The sequence below is a fragment of the Myotis nattereri genome (assembly GCF_964212035.1).
Source record: "Myotis nattereri genome assembly, chromosome: 7".
Taxonomy (NCBI): Eukaryota; Metazoa; Chordata; class Mammalia; order Chiroptera; family Vespertilionidae; genus Myotis; species Myotis nattereri.
In genome coordinates this window covers 41553333-41577431 of record NC_138082.1, presented here as the reverse complement: position 1 = coordinate 41577431, position 24099 = coordinate 41553333, and the positions used below count along the sequence as shown (strand labels likewise).

At 39.8% G+C, this 24099-nt stretch overlaps 1 protein-coding gene and 1 pseudogene across 3 annotated transcripts in view; both read right to left on the bottom strand.

The window, feature by feature from the left end:
- Window positions 1–24099, bottom strand: part of NFE2L2 (NFE2 like bZIP transcription factor 2) — a 157572-nt gene that overhangs the window by 110535 nt on the left and 22938 nt on the right. The gene's annotated exons all lie outside the window — the stretch shown is intronic.
- Window positions 15389–15920, bottom strand: LOC308522753 (myosin regulatory light polypeptide 9-like; annotated as a pseudogene). The gene has a single exon. The product of its transcript is annotated as a myosin regulatory light polypeptide 9-like (transcript).

Genomic DNA, 24099 nt, shown 5'->3' with positions numbered 1-24099 from the left:
CTTTGGTCCTGGCGCCAGCACCTGCGGCTGGCTGCAGCCCAGGAGACGGACAAGCCACCCGCCTGAGGTCCCAGGCTGCAGCCACCCGGAGAAGTTGCCAGCCCTGTGGTTCAGGGTGCCGGCACCTGTGGCCAAGGAAATAGGTTCCCTCTTCTCCGACTGCAGTCATTACTTCAATATTCCCCTTCTGAATTTCTCTCCTGTGCTGCAACCCAACTCCACTTTTCATCAGAAGGATACGGAACAGAGAGAGCAGTGTTAAAAGCTTACATTTTTAAGCCGGTAAGGTTGGTACTTAAACATATAAATGGAAAACTAGAGTCCTTAAGGTAACAAAGGCTACAAAGGACAGGGATAGCACATGACCAATAATCTATATGGGGACTGAAAACTTTGCAATGATGACAATTAATGAAGATATGAATCAACTAAAATAGTTAACAGGGACAATTCTTCCATCTTTGAAAATATCTACATCAAATCTGTTTAAATAGATTTTCATCTGCATAATATAACATTCTGACAAGACCACCACCACCACCAATGTGGTCAGTGTTGTGCCGATAAATGTTTAATAACTGAGGGATACCTCCCCCTCCCCAAGTGCACAAATTTTTGTGCACCGGGCTACTAGTCTATATATATAAAAGCCTAAGTGACCAAACGACTAAAGGACCAGTTGACTGGTCACTATGACACACACTGACCACAAAGGGCAGATGCTCAATGCAGGAGCTGCCTCCTGGTGGTCAGTGCACTCCCACAGCAGGAGCACCACTCAGCTGACCAACGGGCACCAGATGCAGGGCTCACAGCTGGTGAGCACTGCTGCGGTGGTGTGAGCCTCTCCTGATTGGGAATGACTGGGTGCGAGCCTGTGGCAAGCAGTGGGGCCAGGATGAGCGAGAGCGGCAGGCAGGAGTGGCAGGTGGCGCTAGACTGCTGGTTTCAGCCCAATCCCTGCAGGCCACACCAAGGGACCCCACCAGTGCACGAATCCATGCAACGGGCCTCTAGTTTACTATAAAATCCTTTTAAAAAACAATTCAACTGAATAAATTTAAATATCATATTGACTTTATTGAATGATTCATGAATTGGTCAGCATCCCACCTAGAAAACAGAAAGATGCTCCCAGGAGCTGTATAAATGGAAGGCTTTTATAGGTAGAAGAGTGGGAAGAACAAGGAAAGACCAAATTGTTTCAGGCAGGATCACCTTCCTTTAAGGCAGCGGTTCTCAACCTGTGGGTTGCGGCCCCTTTGGCGGTCGAACGACCCTTTCACAGGGGTCGCCTAAGACCATCCTGCATATCAAATATTTACATTATGATTCATAACAGTAGCAACATTACAGTTATGAAGTAACAACGAAAATAATTTTATGGTTGGGTCACAACATGAGGAACGGTATTTAAAGGGCCAGAAGGTTGAGAACCACTGCTTTAAGGCATGAAAGAGGCCTACCAGGTGGATTATCTCACTAGTGCTGACCAGAACATTATAGACTGATCAATTAAGATTACATTCCTGGAAGAGGCTGAAATTGCAATGAAGTTAGGTATCAAGTTTTAGTTTACTGACCTTAGCACAAGGGACTCCATTTGGGGTCTGTTGTCTTTGTTTAAACAATCCCTTATATAGATAAATAGTGGTCATACCAGATTCTTTCATCTTAAGTGAAATAACAGAATTTTGTTTCTGTGGAACAAGGCCATGTTAACTCATGGAACAAAATAGCCTTAAAGTTATCCTGTTGAAGTAGTATCCATTGTCAGAGAATTTCACCTTATTTAAAGAAATATTAAAATGTCAATGGCCATAAATATTTTTCTGTATTAATTCTAGAAAATGACATTCTTAGTGAAACTAAGTGAACATATTAATGTTTTTTAAAAATAATTTTTCTAAACTTTAGTAAAAGGACTATATAATTCATACTTTTGACTCAAGAAATAAAGTTTCTGTTTAGGTGTTAATAAGGATAATGATAAAACATCATCTTTCAAAAGGGCTACATATTATTTTCATTTTATAGAAGCAATTGGGCTCAGGGAAGTGAATAGGTTGTAAATGGTAGAGTTGGGATTTAATATCATTCCTACCTAGACCCAAGTCCATATTATTTATTTCCCTTATGGTGGGCAGAGTAATTTTAGAAAATGTTTGTATACTCCCTGATTTCCATAACCTAAAAATATGACTTGCTGAAGTGAAATGGGACAGTTTACCTGGGATTTAGTCTCCTATAGATAGTAGACTATAAGCTTTGTGAGAGCAGAAACCATTGGACCATATTTGTTCTCTTACCACATTAAACCCAGTACTTAGTACATCCCTGGCAAGTTGGTCCTCAATAAAAATTTGTGCAATGAGCCCTGGCTGGTTTGGCTCAGAGTGTGAGCCTGCGGACTGGAGGGTCCCAGGTTCGATTGTGGTTAAGGGTATGTACCTTGGTTGTGGGCACATCCCCAGTGGGGGGTGTGCAGGAGGCAGCTGGTCGATGTTTCTCTCTCATCGATGTTTCTAACTCTCTATCCCTCTCCCTTCCTCTCTGTAAAAAATCAATAAAATATATTTTAAAAAAATTTTAAAAAAATTTGTGCAATGACATGCACACAAGTGATAATGTTTTGGACTAGGGGTGGACACACATTAACACCTTCAATATCCTATTGAAGTTTTTTGCAGTACAATTCACAGTTATGAATCTGTAAGGTCTTTTCTCTCATGAAATTATCTGAACCTGGTCATGGGAAGTTTCCATATTTGCAAATGTATTTTCCAGTCAAATTTCAATAATTAATCAATGACATTGGGAGTTAATTTGTGGACGATTGAGAACGTTCCCCTACATAGTTGTTTGGTCATTCTCTAACAAATTCCCTGAAAATGGATAAAGGAAGTAGGGCCAGTGCATGAAATTTGTGTACTAGTAGGGTTCCTAGCAGCTGCTGGCTGCCAGTTGCCGGCCGGGACCTCCCTCCCTTCCCCTGGTTGGCTGCTGCCACTGCTGGCCAGGGCCTCCCTTCCTTCCCCGTGCCAGCCCACCCCCTGGTGAAACTCTCAGAAAAACTCTGGTTGAGGGGACAATTTGCACACTATGCTTTTATTATATAGGATATTCTTAACACCCTGCTTCATAACAGATTCATAATACATGTGGAAACTGAAGAAAGAAAGGCAAGATGGAGGGAAGAAAGGGAGAAGGAAGGAAGGAAGGAAGGAAGGAAGGAAGGGAGGGAGGGAGGGAGGGAGGGAGGGAGGAAGGAAAGAAGGAAGGAAGGAAGGAAGGAAGGAAGGAAGGAAGGAAGGAAGGAAGGAAGGAAGGAAGGGGAAAGACAGGAAGGAGTGGGAATGAAAATGAGAGGAATCTTGAATTTTAGCCTTGGGTTGGCTGTGAACTTGGGCCAATCATTTGTCCTTTCTGTTCCTGAGTTTCCTTATCTGAAAGCCAGAGATGTTCACCTAGTTCAGTGGTCAGCAAACCGCGGCTTGCAAGCCACATGTGGCTCTTTGGCCCCTTGAGTGTGGCTCTTCCACAAAATACCACGTGTGAGCACGCACGTACAGTGCGATTGAAACTTCGTGGCCCATGCGCAGAAGTCAGTTTTCAGCCTGAACGAGTCTATTTTGAAGAGGTGGCGTTAGAAGAAGTGGGGAGTGTCGGTCGGTCGGGCGATGGGAGACGTGGCGCAGGCAGGCCACGGCATACGCAGCGCAGGGGAGGCGCGCGTGATTCATGCACGAGTTGAGTGAGCCAGTCAGCCAGCAGTCTCATGTACAGTGGTTAGTGCTGGTTGCACCTGCAAATCACGCGCGGGTGACAAAAGTACCTACTCGAAGCATAAAGTTACCTGTATTTTTCCAACCAGCTGCAAATCCTACAGGTATTTTTGTCATCAATTTAAGAATTGTAATTATTTTGTGTTGGTGGCTTTATTATTATAAAGTGAAACATTTTTTTAGGTGCCCTGTTTGACATGGCTACAAAGAAGAAGCAAAGAAAAACGGAAGACGAAAACCGTGAATTTAAAGTTGGATGGACCGAGATTTTCACGTTTATTCAAAACTTAAATGGCCTTCTGACCTGTCATATTTGTCAAGAAAAATTGGCCCATAACAAGAAATCAAATTTGGAGAGACACTTTACAATTAAACACGTGTCATTTAGTACTAAATATCCTGTCGGTGATGTAAAGAAGAAAGCAGTTGAGGAACTTCAGAAGAGTCAAGAAAAATCAAGTTCTCTATTTAATTACTGGATGCAATCTTCCAACAATGTTAATATTGCAAGTTTTGTGGTTAGTCAAGAGATTGCTAAGAGAGGAAAATACATATACAGACGGCAAATACATAAAAAGTTGTTTTATAAATGCATCCAAAGAGGTATTTCGGGATTTTATGAACAAAGCAGATATTCTACAAAAAATTAAAAAGTTACCATTGTCTGCTAAAACAGTGAAAGATAGAACAGTCAAAATGTCTTCAAATATAACCAACCAGCAAATCGAAGATCTTAAATTGGTTTCAGCTTTATCAATAGCAGTTGACGAGTCTTGTGGCATAAATGATACAGCGCAAGTTTCACTTTTTGTACGATTTATGTCATCTACAGGTCCTAAAGAAGAACTTTTAGGATTATTGCCACTCAAAGGTCAAACACGTGGGGAGGATATAGCAAATGCTGTAATTGAGTGCACTGAAAAACATCATATTCCACTTGATAAAATTGTCTCAATTTCAACAGAAGGGTGGAAAAGTATGACCGGCATAAGAAACGGGTTTGTTGCTATTTTGAAAGAAAAAATTAATCACGAGATACTTACTTCCCATTGCATCATTCATCAAGAAGCGCTTTGTGCGCAGACATTTCCAGAAGAAATTTGCAAAGTTATGGAATTGGTGATTAAGATTATCAACTCCATTATAGCTAAAGCTCTTAATCATCGCCAATTTAAAGAATTTTTAGGTGAAATGGAGAGTGAGTACGCAGATCTTCAGCTGCAGGACAAGGTATATTGGTTATCAAGAGGAAACGTTTTGAAACATTTCGCTTCCTTATTAACAGAAATTAAAGCATTTCTCCTTCAGAAGGGTGTTCATTATCCAGAACTAAGGAACGATCAGTGGATCCAAAAATTTTATTTCATGGTAGATGTCTCATCTAATCAGCTTAATTGTAAACTACAAGGGAAAGGAAACACAGTGTTTTCGATGTTAGAAGAAGTTATTTCATTCGAAAACAAATTATCTCTTTTTGCTCAAGATTTTGAAAGAGAAACTTTGATTCATTTTCCAAGCCTGTTGAAACATCGCAAAGAAAATAACTCTGATATGGACATTTGCTATTTCAAAACAACACTTTTAAATATGAGGGAAGCTTTTCTCAACAGGTTTCAGGAATTCAGAAACAGCAAAGCGATGTTAGCCTTTGTTAAAAAACCTCTCAATGCTACTGTAACAGAATTAAATTTTTTCCCCTTTAAAAATAGTAAAAAATCACCAGAAACCAATGCATAGTTCAACAAAGTTAGATTTATTATATTCCTTTAATATTGACATTGGCAACTTTGGAATGCAATTGCTGGATTTAAAAAACAAAGAACTGTAGAGCTCGAAATTTGAACGTCTTTGTGCTGATACAGAAATAGTGGAGAAAAACAAATGTGAACTTAGTTCACTGCACAAGTGATCTGCTTTGAAAGACCTGGAGAAGGAAGATATGTTGATTTTTAACACCTGGAATAGTATTCCTGACTCATATAATCAACTGAAAAAACTAGCGTCAGCTGTTCTTTCCTTATTCGGGTCTACATATTTATGCGAACAATCATTTTCAAGCATTAGCCTTATCAAGAGTAAACTGAGAAGTCGTCTTATTGATGAGAACCTGGAATTGTGCCTAAAATTAAAAACAACAACATACAAACCTGACTTACCCAAACTTTCCAAGGAGATGCAAGGCCATTGTTCACATTAGTGTTTGTCGGTCATTGTCATGATTTAATTTTATAGATATTGTAAGGTAAATTGTAAGGAATTTAATTTTATAAATAAATGATATCGTTATTAAGTATGATATCAAGTTTTATTCAACGTACCTATAGTTTAACTAAGACTTAAAACTTTAAGTAAAGTTTGTTAAGTTAATTTTAGGGAATGTTGTGGTGTGAAAGAAGATGTAGTGTTGAGGATTGAGAAAGGTACGTTGAGATGGTTTGGACATATAGAGAGGATGAACGAAAGGAGATAGACGAAACAAGTATACAAGACGAGTGTGGATGGGAGAGTTGGCAGGGGTCGACCTCAGCGAACGTACCTCAATAAGATTGAGGATGTTTTTAGCAAAGGCCAGCTTAGGAGTACCCTAATTAAGTTAATAACAATGTACCTACCTATATAGTTTAAGTTTAAAAAATTTGGCTCTCAAAAGAAATTTCAATCGTTGTACTGTTGATATTTGGCTCTGTTGACTAATGAGTTTGCCGACCACTGGGATGGGGAAAGCTGAGCAGAATAGCGGGAAAGAACTGATGTGACCCGGGTGGTTATGGGAAAGAGGGTAAAGAAGCCAGAAGGTTAAGGATGGAGCTCACTTCTCAATAGCATCGAAGGGAAACCTGGGGATACAAGAACCTGGAAGGGAGTGTGACACAGAAAGGACGGAGGGGCAATCTGAACATAGTAAAATAAATTACCACTGTGGTCTGAATCTATTCTTTTCTACACTCGCTGAGAATTCCCTCTTCCCTTCCAAGTTTCTTCCACACCATAGAGAACCAACACAAAAGAGAACGGGAAGAAGCGTCGGATCAGAGTTCATCTTGAAAGCCACCATCTCTGGCCTTGGGTGACTTTGGTCCACTGATTTCTACTAAGGCCCATGAAGATTTTCACCAGAGAAGAATGATTTTATGGCTCATTGTGGAGTACATGAACATACTTCTTTCTACACCATTTGGGGAGTATGTTTTCTTTTTTCTTTTGGAGGGAGTCCATTCTCAATGTTTTTTTCCTTAGGAACTATTTCTTGAAATCAAACCCAATAGTAAAAAATCACCAGAAACCAATGCATAGTTCAACAAAGTTAGATTTATTATATTCTCTCCCTTGTCTCCTCCCTCCTGGGTGATTGTACTAAACCAATCGATACCAAAGTTGCATATGTGATGAATAAGGATTATTTACACCAGTGGTTCTCAACCTTGGCTGCACATTAGAATCACCTGGGAATCTTTTTAAAATCCTGATTTCTGGGCCTCATTCTGGAGGCAGCCAAGGTTGAGAACCACTGAAATAGATGAACCTGGTGTTCGATGAATAGAGAAGAAAGCAAGAGACATGGCTGCCAACCCAAGATTCCACGTGGGAATGGAAGAAGGAGTGAAATAAGACAAGCCCAACATCTTATCTGTCCCCACATGTTAGTAGTGCTGAGTCATCACCCTATATGGTTTGGCTAAGTGGATAGAGCATTGTCTTGCAGAATAAAGGGCCCTGGGTTCAATTCCAGTCAAGGGCACAGGCCTGGGTTGCAGGCTTGATCCCCAGTAGAGGGCATGCAGGAGGTGGTCAATCAATGACTCTCATCACTGATGTTTCTATCTCTCTCTCCCTCTCCCTTCCTCTCTGAAATCAATAAAAAATATATTTTAAAAAATGAGTAAGAGACCTTACTGTCCTTGAGGAGTCCACAATCTAATTAGAAAAGAGGATCAGGGTGATTACTTCCATCCAATATGACTAGAACCATGACAGAGATAAGCACAGGATAGCACTGGGCCCCAGGGGAGAGTACCTCACACAGACAGGAAAAGGTAATTAGAAAGGCTCTCCTAGAGTACATGCCCTTGACCAGAATCGAACCTGGGACCCTTCAGTCTACAGGCCGACACTCTATCCACTGAGCCAAACCAGTCAGGGCTCTTCTCCTCTCTTCTTTTTCCCTAGTGGTTCTCAACCTTCCTAATGCCACAACCCTTTAATACAGTTCCTCATGTTGTGGTGACCCCCAATTTCATTGTTACAAATTGAACATAATTAAAGCATAGTAATTAATCACAAAAACAATATGTAATTATATATGTGTTTTCCAATGGTCTTAGGCGACCCCTGTGAAAGGGTCACGACCCACAGGTTGAGAACAGCTGCAAGAAGGAAAGGAAAAAGGCAGAGGGTTTTGACTCTGTACCAAAAGGAGAGAAAAAGAACTCTATTTGGACACAGAGCAGTCCACGTAAGACCCCAGAGGCTTGAAATAGTATACAAGTTGGGGAATTATGATGTGTTCCAACCATAAAGTGAAAGAAAGGATGGAAGGAGATGAGGTTGGAGAAAGGGGTCCCAGGCTGCCCTCACATGGAAGTCATTACAAAGCCTCTCTTTCCCACACTCTCTCCTCACTCTTTCTCCCTTTCACCAGGTTCTTCTATTTGCTATAAAATAAGCCCTCAATTGAAAATTAGAAACAATTCTTTTTTTTTTAAATATATTTTATTGATTTTCCACAGAGAGGAAGGGAGAGAGCCAGAGAGCCAGAAACATCGATGAGAGAGAAACATCGATCAGCTGCCTCCTGCACATCTCCCACTGCGGATGTGCCCACAACCCAGGTACATGCCCCTGACCGGAATCGAACCTGGGACCCTTCAGTCCGCAAGCCGACGCTCTATCCACTGAGCCAAACCGGTTTCGGCATGAAAATTAAAAACAATTCTTTTTGAGGTTGTTTTATCTCTAAACAGCCCTGACTGGTTTGGCTTAGTGGATAGAGTGTTGGCCTGAGGACTGAAGGGTCCCAGGTTCAATTCTGGTCAAGGGCATGGAGAGAGGAGAAGCGGGGAGAGGAGAAGGGGGAGAGGAGAAGGGATGTGAGGAGAAGGGGGAAGAGGAGAAGGGAAGAGAGGAGAAGGGGGGAGAAGAGAAGGGAAGAGAGAAGGGGGGAGAGGAGGAGGGAAGAGAGGAGAAGGGAGAGGACAGCCAGCAAGGTAGGTGCCAGCAGGGACTCCTTGATTGCCCCGCTAGTTGGCCTGACAATTGGTCCTGATCATACGCCAGGCCTAGGGACCCTACCCATGCACAAATTTCATGCATCGGGCCTCTAGTATATAAGTTCTACAGTTAATATCGCTCCTCCTCGCCTTTCCTCTCTAATTCGTCAGTCTGTCCTATGTTTCTATGTCTCTGGATCTATTTTGTTCATCAGTTTATTTTGTTCATTAGATTCCACATATTAGTGAGATCATGTGATACTGATCTTTCTCTGACTGGCTTATTTTGCTTAGCATAATACTCTCCAGGTCCATCCATGCTGTTGAAAATGGTTGAGTTCCTTCTTCTTTTTTTTTTTTTTTTTTTTTTACAGCTGCATAGTATTCCATATTGTAAATGTACCACAGCTTTTTTTTTAATCCACTCATCTGCTTATGGGCTGTTTCCAAATCTTAGCTATCTTAGGTGAGTCCCTTATCAATTCAGTCTCAGATAACTGGACTAACCTTTAAGTGATTGGGTATCCAGAATAAGCACCTATTAAAGTGCTTGCAATTTTCTTCATTTTAATTTAAGTTTCACATTGCCATCAAAACTATCTATTCAAATATTTTAAAGATCCAAACATATCACCTCTCTGCTTGAAACTTTCCAATTTGATCCCCTCTACCTATAAAACAACGTTCACACTTCTTAACATGATATTTAAGGCCCTATATGTTCTAATCTCAATTTACTTTTTCAGATTTGTCTTGCCTCGCCCACGACCAATATTAAATTATGCAATCTAAGTTTTTTTTAAAAAATCACATAATAAAAAATGCAGTAACTTTCTGATTTTTTTGAATTGCTAACAGTGGGGGAACTGAGAGAATTTGTGTATGGTATGATAAAATAGATGTTACTAAAATATAAATCTATTACTTTTGGAAAATGTATTCTATATATTTCCTTTTGTCAATGATATGGAAATTCTTTTAATAGCAAGAGACAGAAATCTAATGGGAATTAGCTCTGGCAAAAATTAGAAATTATTGGCTTATGGATTCCAAGGAAGAGTTAAAAAAAATTAAGAGATGGGCAGGGCTGCAGTGGGGCTTCAGAACAGCTGCAGGAACTCCACTGCCGCCAAAATTCCTCTTGGCTCCTCTCCGCTTGTCAGCTTTATCTGCTCTCACTGCAGACAGGATTTCCCTACAAAGTAGAAACACGGACACCAACAGAATGTGGGGGCAGTGTCCTTTAACAACTACGTGGCTGACTCTCTTTCTTGACTTCAGTTTGAAAAATCCAGAGAAAGCCTCTGATGGTACTGGCTTATGCCAGGTGTCTATCTCTGAACCCACCCAGTATCACTATGTAAGCACAGAAAAACTCTGCCTGTAGTCATGTGGATGGTAGCAGGGGAGGGGAATACCAGTTCTTAGGAAAGAGCCTTTAGGGAAGGCAGTATCACTGACATCCATTAAAGTACTTCCTAAGGAATTTTAGTGAAATTAATTCAAAACAGCTGAAAATTGTATAATTAATTGTACTTCACCTGATTGAGAATCAGAATACAAGACTTTTTACTCAAAACAGTTGGTGGTTTCTGTATAAAAAAAGAAATGAGAAAGGACAGGGTATGTTCTGAGAACACTCCAGCTACGATTCCACCTAAGAGTTCTTCCTCGTCTTTTGTAAATAAAAGGTAAAAGCACAGAGGATAAAAATAACCAAGCCAAAGTTAAAAGAATAACAATACAGGGGATATAATAACAGGACAGGTTCTCTCTGCTCCAGAACCAGTATGTCAGGGAAGGGGTTGTGTGCATCTCTAGAACACGAGTGTCCATTCATTCAATGACTATTTAATGAGTTCCCCCTTGTGCTGGGCACTGTGATAGGTGTTGGGGATAGAGCAGTGAACAAGATAGTCATGGTCTTTGACTTCACTAACTTTATATTCTAACTAGGGAGATAAGCTTTAACTAATTATATAATTACAACCATATTACACAATGTGAACAAGTGTACGATGCCAGGGGAATTTCTGATGCGGACCCTCACTGAGTCTGGCATATTAGGGAAGTTGTCCTTGAGGAAGTGACATTTGAGCTGAGCTCTGAAGGAAAAGCAGGGGTGTAGGGGCTAGGGTTAGGTTGAGGGCAGGAAAAACATGACTGGTGGTTGCACCAGTGTGGGTGGCCCAGAAAGAGTGAGAAGGCTAAGGAGGTGGGAGAAAGCCTCTTTGTGCATGGCCTTGTAGGCCACATTCACGATTTGGGTCATTACCCAGGAAGCAACACATTTTTGAAAGGTTCTTCTCGGTGCATAATAGAGAAAGGATCAATGTGAGCCAAATATAGGTGTGGAAAGGCCAGTCATCAGGCTACTGAAGCTTGCCTAGAGTCCAGGCAAAGAAATGAGGCTGACTTAGACTAGGATAGAGACAGTGAAGAGCGTCCAAATGAAATGTTGGGAGGAGGGCATGATCTGAAGAGAGAGTGTGGCTTGACAATATTAATGTGTGCGTGTGTGTGTGCGTGTGTGTGTTCCACAGCAGTGAGAGGGGTCAGATAATCTCAATAAGCAGGGGCCAGATTTTATATAAACAACTCTGCATTGTTTTAAGTTATACTCCCTTTTCCTTCTTTCCCCACACTCTCAAACCAGGCCCAAAGTCAGACCAGAATGTCAAGAATCAGTCATTCTTCTCCTAATCCCCATATACAGAAACTGTGCAAGATTTGCTTGTGGGGCACACCCTAGGCTTTCTTACTCCTTTCCCAAAATTGCATACTCAACTTTAAGCAGAGACAACAGGCAAGGATGTTAGGAAGATATAAGAGGAAACTTGTAATCAGCTATGAAAAAAATAGAAGATGAGCAAATGTGGGTTAACTGTACTGAATTAAAAATATGTATTGGTACAAGTTCCCCAGGCTGTCTTGTTCTGGTGGAGATGAAAGCACTTTTTACAGTGAATGCTAGCTGCAACCATGTGTGAGGCTCTTATCCACTATTGTAACACCTAGCACTAGGGCTTGGACTTTGTAATCACTTAGTAAATATTTGCTGAACTGAATCATAAACACAACATAGTGTAAGACAGGGCTATCCCAGGATCCTTAGGGCTACATATTCTTGGCACAATTTCGAGTCCCCAACTCCTTTCATTTCATTATAGAAAGGAGAAGGAAAAGGGACAAATAGGGGTTTGGTCACTGCTGTGTAAACAGGAACTTTGTTTGACGTAAGCTCTGGGTCAGGAGTTCTAGTAGTAACAAGCTGACCTTTTATAAGTAAGGGGATTATATAACATGGGCTTTACATGAGATTTTTAATCTATTGTACTATGAAAAGCAAGGCCCACAACCTTATATAGATTTGGGTGAGGAAAGAAAAGCAAGCCAGCCAATTGTTGAAGGCAATTAGCAATACTTCTCTGTTAATTTCAATCTTAAACTGAGATAGGATCCAATTGTGGGTTCCTTTCTCTGGGCTCCTGACTAGGAAGTGAGTTCCATCACCTGTTTTTATTTATACCAGCAGCTGTTATTGTCTAAAACAGTATTCTTCCTTCACTAAAGTCCTCAATTTCCTGACCACTTTCCTCACAACACAGAAAACCTAGCAGCCTTGCCCAAAACTTTAGTTCATCTAAATTTCAACCTGGGTCTCCTTTCTAGGCTACTTAGTCTTTTATAACCAAAGGAAGAATTATATATTTTAAACCCTCAAGATAAATATTTTATAACTTCTAATGAATTCAATTCTTTCCACATGGCAATGAGGGTAGGTATATCAAAGCTGGCCGGGTATCTCCATGCATAGTTGCTGTTGCAAACAGTGGCCTCTACAGCTACTGGAGCTCACAGGACTTTGGGTTACAAATAATAGGTAACTGAGGCCCGAGCAAGCTTAACATTCCAAAGAGACAGGAGCAATGGTTGGACCCCCTTTATGTTTCAATCAGGGTAGAAGGGTCAGTGTTAATATCTCATCATAATATTATTTGAAACACTGATGAGCAAGCTTTTCCTTCATTTTTCTGTCTTTTTTTTTTTTTTTAAATAGAAACGCATATGAGAGGAGTCAGCGAGCATAATTCTCAAGGAAGGATTTCTGACAAAATATAATGATCAAAAACCAAATTTTCAACTAAGGGCCTGTAGACACTGTATAATGCTCCTTCCTCATAACAGATATTCAAACTACTGCTGTTTATTATTTTTTCAAACTATAAGATAAAGTTTCTTTAGAAAGTTACACAAAGTAGTAGAAGTGAGCCAGCTGGGCTAGGTTGGCTCAGGAGACAAGTTACAGAGTCAGGAGAAGGGCCCTTGGTGCTTTGGAGAGAGAAAGGCAAAGCTAACATGCCAGGGGGAAGAGGAGGGGAAGGCATAGGTGCTGACATGGTCCTGAGAGGAAGAGCGCTCAAGCTGCTTCTTGAAAGGGCCCCAAAGGTCTTGCTTAAGAATGACGGACAACAGTCCTCGTCCTCCAGTTCCACTAGCCAGAAAGAACTGTTGAAATCGAAATTTTGGTCACAGGCTATCTTTTCAAGGTATCCTATAACAAGTGTTGACGTAGAAATATGAAAAACTCCCAGTAGAGACGAGCTCGTAGAAACATAAGCATTAAGTTGGCTTTATCAGGATCACTTTGAAGAATGAGCTTAGGCCTGAGTCTAGTCATACTGGTTTGCCCTGTGCTTTCCCAATAGGGACTCCACGGCAATCCTGTAGATCTTCTGGTTTGTTCAATAGCAACTGCTTTTGACTTGACAACTAGTGTAATTATAATAGACCTGAAATTCTAAAGACATATTCACCTTACTTGGATGAAGTTTCCTTGTCAGGGTCAGAAGAGCATATAGAATCATCTGGAACTGTGTTAATGCAGTATCCATTAGCCACATGTGGCTATATAAATTTAAATTAATTAAAATTAAATAAAAAATAAAAATTTAGTTTGTGAATTTCAAGTGCCATTTTTGAGTGCTCAATAACCACATGAGCTGGTGACAACCCAATAGACTGCAGTTATAGATCATTTCCATTATTATGGAAATTCTGTTGGACAACAGTGATCTGAAAGAATAATTTCTTTGTAAATATATCAACTCCAAATTCAATTTATAATTCATTTAAATTGAGACATCTTCCCTAAATTCTTACTACAAAAACACAAGATAAGCACACAATCTCCTCTCTGCCCCTTGAAATGGTTCTTTGATATTACATTTCTTTTAGCGCTTGTCATAATGAGGAAGTCTTTTGGACAGTTGTTACAACTATGTTCAAATGTAGCTCCAAGGGAGGGAGAAGGAGAGAAGAGGTCCTAATTAGTGAAATTTGGAGACATATTAGAGACATAGTAGAGACATAATCTATATTATTCCAGCATTAGAAAGACTCTTGGACAAATGCTCCTCAGATCTGGCATAAATTTAGGGATATGAAGAAGGTCCTTTTGTCTTGCCTCTAAATATACATTTCTCCACCTACTTACTGACATATAAAATTCCTTCAACAGGAAGAAAAACTTTTGTTAAACAATTACATTTACAAATTTTTTACACATTTTCTTGGGAGAAACACACTAAGCTGTAAACGATTTACCTCCACTACTTTCCAATAGCTTTTCATAAGAAATGGAAGAGAAATTTTAAACTTGCTCAATTCCTAGATCAGGGTGAAACTGTTGAGGAAAGAAGGATTAGGAGGGAGATTAGAATAGATAAATTTTTAGAATAGAAAGGATTGATTTTTACTGTCCAATTTTGTGACAGGTTGGCCTTTGGTATTTAGGGAATATATAATTGAATTGACAGGATATTCAGTTCTGATTTCCATTTGCTTTGAAAGTGGGATTCTCCAAGACTCTCAACAAATTTGCTCTCAGCATGAGAATGACTAATACTGGTTTAGGGTTGTATTGTGTTTTGTTTTGTTTTTTTAATTTTTATCAGAAAGTTTAATTATTGTTCAGAAAAAAATCAGTGAATAACTTTCTCTGAAAAAATCTACAGGGTGAAGCAAAAGTAGGTTTATAGTTGTTCATATGAAAAATAATACAATAATTAATAAATAATACAAGAATAAACTCTGTGTTTAATGAACTCACAACTGGAAACCTACTTTTGCCCCATCCTGTTTTAACTCTATATAGATTGCAGTTATATTGGGAGTGGCTGATAAGTTAAATTACCCTATTTCCAATTTTGAAAATGACAAAAAGTCAGCTTCCAGTCTGATTAAAAAGATGCATGTACCCAAAATGGCTGAGGATAAATACTATAAGAAAGATAAAAGCTGTAAAGCTCAGGGCATGATATAGGCTCTAAGAGAAAGTCTCAGAAGTACCCGAAGGAGTGACAAGGAACGGTTGGCTACAATATGGAGTTCTTTTCAGTCATCTTTGTCTTTTGCTCCATGTTTAAAAATGCGCATGAACTCAATGTAATTGAAATTTCTTTTTTTGTCCACAGGTGCTTCTCTGTACAGCTCATCCACTTCCGAGACTATAAACCGATTTCCCATTGTTGTCAGCTGCTCTCTCAGGTAATCTTCCTGAGTAGTGCCAGTTGCTTCTTCATCAAAGCAAGCAAAAGCATTTCTGATGACATCTTCTGGATCTGTGCCATTTAAGTTTTCAACAAACATCAAGATAAACATGGTGAAATTATGAAACCAGGAGCCTCATGCATTATGACATCTAGATACTCTTCAGTTGAATTCTTCTCCAGGGAGGTAAGCATGCCATGTAAATCTTCCTTGTTAACGAAACCATCTCTGTTCTGATCAATCCAGATGAAGACCTCTTTGAACTCCTGAATCTGTGTCTGGCCAAACATGGCAAACATACTGGATGTTGCATGTGGCGGGGGTGGGGGATGCGTGGCTTCATGGTGGTCTTGATCTTTGCCCTTCTGCTCAACATGGTGACAGTTAGATCCCTGAACAGCTGCGAGAATCCAAGAACTTCAGTGACCCTTCTCACTGCCCTTGCTGCAGCTATTTGCCACCCTTCTACACGCAGTGTGGTGGTATCTTAAAGATGCACTTGACTTTGGGTGATACTATATTTCTGAATTTCATCACCTGAGGAACTTTGGGCGGATATTTGGGACAGTCAAGGAAGACCCTCATTTGTGCCACTCCATTTCCCATATTTTTAGCCAAAAGGGCAGACGTTGTCTTAAATGACTGTTGTTCTTTCAGCTGAAACCAGCTCAGTCCCATTTTTATTTTGGGGCATGTTTCTTGGCAACTAAACCAAGAATTTGCAAATTATCTTATTTTAAATCTCAGGAGGAACTTCAGGAATATTATGAAAGTTTGCCTACATTTTATTTCTAAGTTGCAAAACCCACTAGATTAGACTAGAAGTTTCCTGCCTGTCATCTCTGGTCTCTAGCACAGGGCAAAATACCTTACAATGTTTGTGGAATTGCTATACTGCACTCCCCTATTTTACAGATGAAAAAAAAGGAAAATAATTTTCCTAAAGTCAAGGAGTGCGGGACCAGTAAAACAGCACTAGGACGGAATGTTTTATGTGTTCTCCCCGCTCCACTCTGCTTATTTGTCACAACTGCTTTCTTTCTTTGAATATTTGGTTCTGGAGGCTGGTACATCTTCCCACAGTTCAAATGGGTACACTTATTGTTTCTCTTATTTTTGCATTTTTTTATGAATTTCTTGCCTAGCAGTGCTGAAAGCATCAAACATCAAATGACAGTTTTCTTCTTATACTAAGCAAAGACAGTCTAGAGTTAAAGAACAAAAAATACTAGGAAGAAAAACAAAATAATATGAGCACACATCTCCCCAGGTGGTGAAATTCTAAACTATTTTTATTTTCTTCCTTATCTTTTTTGTACATTGTAATTTTCTACAATGTACATTAATTTAAAACATTTCTTCTCATGAATTACTTTATAATAAAAACATTATATATATAAAATCTCCTTCTTCCCCTATTTCTACTGTTTAAATTTAAATGAAGTGGAGAAGTAGCTTCCATTAAGCAGGGTGATGGGCACATTAATTATCCTACAGATATTTGGGACACTCAAGGAAGACCCTCATTTGTGCCACTCCATTTCCCACATTTTCAGCTGAAAGGGCAGACTGTTGTCTTAAATGATTGTTGTTCTTTCAGCTGAAACCAGCCCAGTTCCCTTTTTATTTGGGGTCATGTGTCTTAGCTCTTTGCAAATGTGCAGCCTTGCTTTTATGCTCACCAATCTATTGTGTTTCATATATATATATATATATGAATATATATGAAAAAATATATATGAAAAAAATATATGAATATATATATATATATGTATATATATAAAAACATCTATTTTAAGGAAAAAACCCCGCCTACACAATTCAAGACAATAAGAAAGCACAAAGCATCCCATGGGTTAGACTTTTTACGTCTTTTGGCACATAAAAGGTTATTAAACCAACTCCCTTAATATTGCACCTAAACCTTCTTCCATAACACATAAAGAGGAGGAGTATAATCCTGGGCTTTTGTACACGAGAAATAAAAATAAAGTAAAAATAAACCTAAAAAACTTAAAGATGTATGAGTGTGTGTGTGTGTGTGTGTGTGTGTGTGTGTGTGAGAGAGAGAGAAGAGAGAGAGAGAGAGAGAGAGAGAGAGAGAGAGAGAGAGAGAGAGAGAGAAATGGGTCTTGGGTATTGCTCCTTATGAGTCAGCCTGGGTATGTTTTAAGATGTTTTTCTGCATCCACCACCACCAAGAAAAAATTCTATGATATACCACAAAAGTTAAACTTTGACTTTCTTCCATAGAGAGGAAATATGGAAAATCTGAATATTTCAACAACTATTTGATGCATTTGTTCTTTTACGCTTATCCCCTCTTCTGAACCCCAACTACCTTCACCATACCAGTTCTCCAAATGCTAATCAAAATAAAAAATCCAGCCTAAACCGGTTTGGCTCAGTGGATAGAGCGTCGGCCTGCAGACTGAAAGGTCCCAGGTTCGATTCCGGTCAAGGGCATGTACCTGGGTTGCGGGCACATCCCCAGTAGGAGATGTGCAGGAGGCAGCTGATCGATGTTTCTCTCTCATCGATGTTTCTAACTCTCTATCTCTCTCCCTTCCTCTCTGTCAAAAATCAATAAAATATATTTAAAAAATAAAAATAAAAAAAAATAAAAAATCCAAAAACGACATCTGCTTTGCTACTTTTCAGCTATGCTCAGAAATTAGCAATTCAGTGCCTAAGAAGCTGTGTCAATTTGCTCATTGACATTTTTCTGTTTAACAGATGAGTAATATATATATAGTAAAAATATACATTTTCCCCAGGGGACTTCATTTATGGTATTAAAAAAAATGAAGCAATAAACATTTTACCCCTAAGTTGGATATCATGCAAAATAGTGGCTAACCACCTTGCTCATTTTTTAAATTTTATTTTTTTGGCCATTAAAATTGCCTTCTTTGCATCTCCTTCTTGAGGGGCCATGTAAGTCCAGATCTATCAAAACATGATTATCCAGTTCAGTTAATGATTTCAATGACTTCTTATGGAAAAATCCCTCTGAAGGTTGCCTCTTAGTAACTTTAATAAAGGTAGTTTCAGGAGGTGAAAGGAAGGCAGTGAAGGCCTTTCTCTTCTCATCCTCCCTACTTCTCTCACTTCCCTTTGTCCCTTTCTCTCCATCTGCTCTGTCTCCCTTTTTCCTCCTCATCTTTTCTCTCTCTCCCTTCTCTTTTTCTTTTTACCACCATTTCTCCTATCTCTGTCTCTGCCTGTTATTGAACTTAGTGATGTACCAGATGGATGGACCTACTAATGTTCACTAAGATACTTGTATATTAGTCTTTGGGGATTATGTCACAAGACTGTGTGAAAATAAACTATTTCTCATAGTTACTATTGTTACTGATAATAAAAATTATTATTACTACTAACAATTATAATTACTAAAATTATTATAATACCTTATTTTTGTATCATAATATAGACATTTTACAAAAAGAATGTTCTCATCTTCTACATGGCTTGATACTCAATGCTGCCATGTGAAAAAGGGGAACAGCTAGTATTCCTATTTTTCAGATGAAGAAGTAAGGCTTCAAGAAGCTGACCTGCCTACAATAATAGCACAGGTAGATCGTAATGGGGTTGGCTCTGGAATGTGAGAGTTCTGGTAGCTGTGCTTTCTCACATGGGGTTGAAATTAGGTCACCTTATCAAATTTTAAGTTATAGCAAGTGGTATTCAATAAAAAAAGGTTTGTGTTCATGGATAAATGCAAAGGCAAGTAAAGGAAGTGGTGCCTAACTAGCAATTCTTTATACCTTTGGCAGATGTGGTTGAGGTGGCTTTGCCTGGCCTAAGTTCCAGGGACCAATCCTAAAGTACTCTTTGGTTGCCTCTGCATATTTGAATGTTAAGATATAAGCCCAGGATTTAACCAGACATGAAGGGTCTGGGACTTAGTACAAAACAGTCATTTTCTTTTAAAAACTTGATACTTTTGGATTTCTTTACATTAAAACAGACTTCTAGGCAAAGAGGAATATGTGGGGCAAGGCCAGTGAGACTAGGAAAGTACTGTAGGTGAAGTACAATAAATACAGAAGAGAGGTGATAAAAAAAAAAAAGAGCATTGGTGCCTCAGGGCCTTGCCCAATCCTTTTGACCTTTCCATGAGCTCCTGCAAAGCTGGATCCAGGCAAGTTTGTACAAGAAGTAAACCTTGTTTTTTGCAGTTCTGGTGCCACCTCTCTCTGTACAACCTTAAACCTTTCCCACTAGTAACTGCCTACTGACTCGATGCCCTAAAAGTATCCCAGGCCCTTTCTCCTTTTCCATCTTGGTTTTATTGCCAGAGTACTCTGCTCTGGTGCCTAGTAGAATCATTGTATTACTCTGACGGCACATCAGGTGGCCGTATTATCTTTCTGCCCTTATTTGTGAGAAAACTGTGAGATAGCTCTCTGATCTTTTTTCATTCTCTCTGTGTGCTAGCAACTTGGTGTGTGAAATCTTGAACTGTCACTTTTAAATTGACCAGGAGAGAGGAGATAGGCTATGGTAGTGGAAGTAGTGAGGAAAAGGTGATTCCTTTTCTGGTATAACTTGGTGATGGTTGGAATAGAAGTATCAGGACAAGAGACAACTCAAAGAGAACATTCAGATTTCTATCTGAGATTGGGAGAACAGTGGCAGCACCAGTGGACTTGGAGAAATAAGTTATTGTAAGTGCAGCCAATCTAAGCTCTTGGAAGTCATAACTCTGGGAATATATTGAGAAGAATGTAGACTAATGTAGTCTATACTATGCCAGTTATAGGCTATACAGAAACTTTGTAAATATAAAGAATATATCCAACAAGTGAGCAGACATCATTGACTTGATAGGGCCTATGTATACTAATGACTAATAATACCTTGCATAAATCTCAGGCCAGACTTGCTAAAAATGTTATGCATGACAAACCATGAAAACAGCAGTGAGAAGTTTATGATTTAGCATAAGTTGTAAATTATTTTGTGACCCACTAATCCTGCTATTTGAAGCAAATCTTCTTTTTCCACAGCTAAGGGAGAGATAATAGAACAAAACATGTCTTTGACTGTAAATGTCTTCAAAATATTTGGTATTGCCAGGATAACTGGCATTGCAATACTTAATAGAACTACTTGAGTAAATTACTTTAAGCAAACAAAATAAATACATTAAAAGACCAAACCAGACACAGCTTAGAAGTAATGCAAATGAGATCTGGCTTTGCTAGAAGCCCAGGCATTAAGAATCCGGAATAGGAGAGGAACCAAGATGGTGGCATAGGTAAAACCTTGAACTTGCTGCCTCGCACAACCACATCAAAACTACAACTAAAAGACAAAATGGCTATCATCCAGAACCACGGGAAGGCTGGCTGAGTGGAAGTTCGACAACTAGAAGGAAAGAGAAAAGCGCATCTAGACTGGTAGGAGGTGCAGAAGTGCGGACGAGCGGAGGTATGGAGGCACGCAAAACAGGCCGGCAAGGCCGGCAACTGGGTACACTGTGGTCTTTTTCAATCGGGAGGGAGATACAAACTCCCAACTGTTCTGAACGCCAGTTCCAGGCAAGACTCTGGGGACCCAGACCCATACGGGGAGAAACTGGACTGTCTGGCATCGGTACAGGAATGCAAGGGTGGCTTTCTCTCAGAGATGGTGGCAGAATTCATTGTTCCTGCACGGGCTGCGGGACAGAGACCCAGGGACCCATCTGGGGCAGGGCCGAAGGCAACCATTGCTGTTTGCACTGCCCTGTGATTCCCTGAGACCCTGCCCCACCCAGTTTACAATCCCACCCAAGCTGTGCGCAGAGGCATTTGCATATGAATGGCCTGGTCTTTTGCAACCTAACCTAACAAACTGCAGCTGGGTCAAAGAACCCCAGAGCTTCCAAAAGAAGGCCTAAGGCTCCTCAGCAGCCTGCATTGCTTCACAGAGGCGTCTCATCTGGGCACCTCCAAATCCTAAACAAAGAGGAGCAATCTGAAGATCTCTCTATAGCTCCTGCTTGATGGCCTCAGGCAGTGGCTGACTTTGCACCTCCTTGCAGATCCAAGAGCCAGTATACCCAGGGGTCAGAGTGGGACCTCACCAGATTACAGCTCTTCAGAACCATAAGAGACACACTCAGGGGGCAGATTCAGTGAGCACCAAAGCCCCACTAAAGCAAGTCCTGCCCCATAAGTGTGTTTCCAGCACAGCAGTTCTCCCATTGTAGACACAACTGGTCTTCACAGCCAATTGGTCTGGAGGTCAATTCCTCCCAGTGATACCAACAGCAATCAAGGCTTAACTACAACAAGACTGTGCACACAGCCTACAAAGGGGTGCACCAAGAGCGTCCACCCCAGGTGACTGGGGAGGCTGAGCCACTGGGCCCTATATGACACCTAGCACACAAAGCCACTATATCAACAAGGAAAGCAGCCAAAATGCGGAGACAAAGAAACATGTCACAAATGAAAGAAATGGAGGAAAGCAAACTACTGGATATAGAGTTCAAAAACCACAGCTATAAGGTTACTCAAGAATCTTCTAGAAACCTCCGAGAAATTTAGTGAGACCCTCAAGGATATGAAAAAGGACCAATTAGAAATTAAGCATACACTGACTGAAATAAAGAATAATATACAGAGATCCAACAGCAGACTAGAGGATCCCAAGAATCAAGTCAAAGATTTGAAATACAAAGAAGCAAAAAACACCCAACCAGAAAAGAAAAAAGAATTCAAAAATATGAAGACAGTGTAAGAAGCTTCTGGGGCAACTTCAAGTGTACCAACATCCGAATTATGGGGGTGCCAGAAGAGAGAGAGCAAGATATTGAAAACCTATTTGAAGAAATAATGACAGAAAACTTCCCCTACCTGGTGAAAGAAATAGACTTACAAGTCCAGGAAGTGCAGAGAACCCCAAACAAAGGAATCCAAAGAGGACCACACCAAGACACATCATAATTAAAATGCCAAGGGCAAAGACAAAGAGAGACTCTTAAAAGCAGCAAGAGAAAAAAAGTCAGTTACCTACAAGGGAGTATCCATACGACTGTCAGCTGATTTCTCAACAGAAACTATGCAGGCCAGTAGGGAGTGGCAAGAAATAGTCAAAGTGATGAATAGCAAGAACCTACAACCAAGATTACTTTATCCAGCAAAGCTATCGTTTGGAATTGAAGGTCAGATAAAGAGCTTCACAGATAAGAACAAGCTAAAGGAGTTCATCACCACAAAACCAGTATTATATGAAATGTTGAAGGGTATTCTTTAAGAAGAGGAAGAAGAAGAAAAACGTAAAGATGAAAATTATGAACAACAAAGTGACAACAAATACACATCTATCAACAAGTGAATCTAAAAATCAAGTGAATAAAAAATATGATGAACAGAATAAACTGGTGAATATAATAGAATCAGGATCATAGAAAGGGAGTGGACTGACAATTCTCGGGGGGAAGAGGGTGTTGGGGGCTGCAGGAAGAGACTGGACAAAAATTGAACACCTATGGACGAGGACAATGGGGGAGGTAAGGGCATGGGGTGGGGTGAGAACCGGGTGGAGGGGAGTTATGGGGAGAAAAAAGAGGAACAACTGTAATAATCTGAACTATAAAGACTTATTTAAAAAAAAGAATACGGAATAGAACCTTGTTAATTTTTAGTCTGACTTTGTATTCTCCATCTAATCTTCTTTATCATCATTAGTTGAACACCCCCAGGATGCTTACACCCATTCAGAACAGGCCAAAGATGAAGTTTTAGATGGTTACTTTCTAGAAAAACGGATACATGCACAAAGATGATTCTTTTTTTTTTATGGGTAAAAAAAGGTGAAAGAGGTTATGAAGATTATTCATGAAATTTAGGGTAGGAGATCATCTGTCCATTTTAAACAAACATGACACTTTTCCACTTCTGAATCCCATTCTGTCTATAATGCTGTTGCCAATTCTAGTTAAATATCAAAGACAAAGACTGAGCTGCTAATCTTTTCATACTCCACCACATACAATATTCCTATCACAGCAAGCATGATCCTCTCAAATAAGACGATAGGAATATATCTGGAAGCATGATGATTCTTTCCATAAGCTGAGATATTATTAAATTTCTTCCTTGCCTTTTCACAACATTCTCCTAAATCTGTCCCTCATCCTAAGAAGTGCTAACTCAACAGACAGTTGAATCTCAGAGGGAAGGCAGGGTGGGAGGGGTGGGTGGGAAAAGATCAACCAAAGAACTTGTATGCATATATGCATAACCCATGAACACAGACAATAGGGTGATGAAGGCCTGGGGAGAGGGGCCAGGGTGGGATAGAAGGGGTTAATTGGGGGAAAATGGGGACACATGTAATACTTTCAACAACAAACATTTTAGAAATTTAAAAAACAACCACTAACTCCTTGCTTTTTCTACTCTACCATTTGTTGAATGTTCAATATTATCTTGGATTCTTATTCTTTCACCCAAGGCATTAGCAAACTCACAAACTTCAGTCACTCATTTAGATTATGGCTTCCATGTTTAGAAATACTGAATTACATGTGTACATGTGAGTGTTTATGT